Consider the following 2,638-nt stretch of genomic DNA (forward strand, 5'->3'; position numbering starts at 1 on the left):
TGCATCTTCCCATACACAGAAAAGCGCTAAATTCCTTAACTTGAGATGTCTGGTTTTCTTTAATTAACAGTAATCTTTTATTTATTTATTTATTTATTTATTTATTTATTTATTTATTTATTTATTTATTTATTATGATGTGGACCATTTTTAAAGTCTTTATTGAATTTGATATTGCTTCTGGTTTTTTTTTTTTTATGTTTTGGTTTTTTGGCTGTGAGGCACGTGGGATCTTAGCTCCCTGACCAGGGATCAAACCTGAACCCCCTGCATTGGCAGGCAAAGTCTTAACCACTGCACCACCAGGGAAGTCCCCCAACAGTAAACTTTTGATGTTCTGACTACCTGGTCTTTGTTGCAGAAACTCCTGTGTATCCTGGCTCCTCCTTTACCTCTTCGGAGAAGTCTCTCAGAGTCTCTCTGAGATGCTGTGTCCTGGGCTTAAGTCTTCAGTTTTGTCCACCGAATAAAGCATAATTCTCAAATTTTAGATTGTGTATTTTTTCAGTTGACACTACCTATGAAGTTTTATCTAGGACCTCAAGCAATGTCACCAAAACCTATTTCTCTTACACCTCTGGTTCTGCTTTTCGTGTGTGGGCTCAGTCCTTAAACTAGCTCTCCCCTCAGTGCAGCAAATGTGTTACAACTGAGAGTCCTAGAATATATTTCATTGCTTCTCATTGGCTGATTGGGAACGTGATGCTCTGATTGGCTCAGCAGGAGCCTCCTAGCCACTATTATTATTACTATTTGCTGCAAAAAGCTTTATTATTTCCATTTGGTCCAGGGCTTGGGTTAGGGCTCCAGGGTGGTTCAAAAGCAGCCTAGTGGCTGCAGAGAGAGAGAGAGGGCTTCAGGCAGAAGCCCTGACACCAGAGGGGCTCCTCAAAGGCTGCTGGGCTTCAGAGGCTCCTAGTCGTGCTTGAGGGTGAGCCTTTCGAAGAGATACGCACCCAGCCCAGCCTGGGGGCCCCCAGCCTGTGGACGTTAGTCAGGTGGTTGCCATCTTCTTGATGAGTTTCACCTGCTCCTGTAGGAAGTGGCTCTCCAGGAAGTCACAGAGATGGGGGTCTACTCAGGCAGAACCCAACGCATGCAGATCCAAAAGGGCCTGGGTCAGGTTTTTCTCCATGAGCACGGTGGCTTCCGTAGCTGCCTGGGTTTTACCCCACTCATCTTGGGACGGCTTCTGCAGGTCCTGGAAGTGGGTGAGGCCACTGCTGGTGTTGCATCTCCAAGAGACGCTCAGCACCCTTGGGTTTCTCCTCCGCCAATTTGTGGGAAAAGTGGCCCACGCCCTGCAGAGACACATCGTAGTCAAGGTCCAAGTAGAAGCCCAGAGAGGGTTAGTATAAGCAGATAGGGTAGGGGGTCCCCAGAGAAAGAACCAGTCATGGCTTTCTTGACATAAATAAGCCATTTCTGGCCTAAGCCATTTTGTGATCTAAGACTGGCCACAATGCTAGTCCTTGAACAGATTTCAGTAATTAATGATCTTAAGAGAGTAAAAGAATGCAGAAACAAATGACTATTGTCAAGTAAGCAAAGTAACAATAGCAAAGATAATACATCAGTTGTAAAAACTCCCAGTTCTCTTTCAGTGGTAAAGATTAACCTGAAGCTCTCAACCACCAGATCAACTGGAACCTAAGGGAGGATGATGTTAACCTTTTCTGGACCCCTGTGACTTCCATCAACTAAAGCTTGGAGTCTTTTGACCACCCAAGTCCCTTCATGAAAATGCATGTACACTTAGCTTCCTCAATTTTACTGTTTAAGGAGACACTGCTTTGGGAAAGATCCCCAGTGTTCTCCTTACTTGCTGCAAGTAATAAATCCTTCCTTTTCTTGATCTTTGGTTTGGTTGTGTCAACTGAAAAAAATGGCACAAGCTAAAAGTTGAGAATCTCAGCAGACTTTCTGAGGACTTAAGACCAGAAGACAGCCTCCCAGATAGCTCTGTGGGACTGCTCCAAAGAGGTAAGGGAGGAACCAGGATACAAAAGAGTTTTTGCAACAAAACCCAGGTAGTTGGAACATCAGAGGATTACTGTTAATTAAAGAAAAACCAGACATCTTAAGTTACTTTAGTACTTTTTTATGTATGGGAAGATGCAAGAGTCTGGGCTCTTTGAAATCATTCCTTAACTGTCTAGGGCCTCCATACAGAATCAGATGCACAGTCGGGGGCGGGGGGGGGAGGTGGCAGTGGCTGAGGGCTTGATGGCTGCGACATTCTTTGTTTACTGATATGGCAGGTGACATTCACAGTTGTGTCTTTTAACTCGACACCCACCAAGAGGCAAACCCAGTTTTTCGGGTAACAGTAGGTGTAGGAGGCCGGCAGATGCATGTAGACCGGGTGGTTGATGACAGCCTCTATCTCCGTGGAATAATTTTGACAAATCTGGGAGCTCATGGTTGATTGGCATTAAGGAGCTAAGCTCAGAAAATGATGTTGGCTGGTCCCTGAGACCGAGGAGAGCTGAGTGGTTGGTCCAAAGGTTGCAAGTGATAAATAGGTTGGAGGGTGGATGGGGGCTGGAGGAAGGGGCGTCTCTGGGTCTGTTCTGTCCAAACACTATTGAAGCAAGAGACACATCCACTGGACTGCGGAGCACACTGCTTCCTGGCC

General features: G+C 45.6%; 1 pseudogene; it reads right to left on the minus strand.

Annotated features, from left to right (window-relative positions):
- Positions 1-905: 905 nt before the first annotated feature.
- LOC118896985 lies at positions 906-2,422 on the minus strand (annotated as a pseudogene).
- Positions 2,423-2,638: the final 216 nt, after the last annotated feature.

This window comes from Balaenoptera musculus, chromosome 6, assembly GCF_009873245.2.
Source record: "Balaenoptera musculus isolate JJ_BM4_2016_0621 chromosome 6, mBalMus1.pri.v3, whole genome shotgun sequence".
NCBI classification, from domain to species: domain Eukaryota; kingdom Metazoa; phylum Chordata; class Mammalia; order Artiodactyla; family Balaenopteridae; genus Balaenoptera; species Balaenoptera musculus.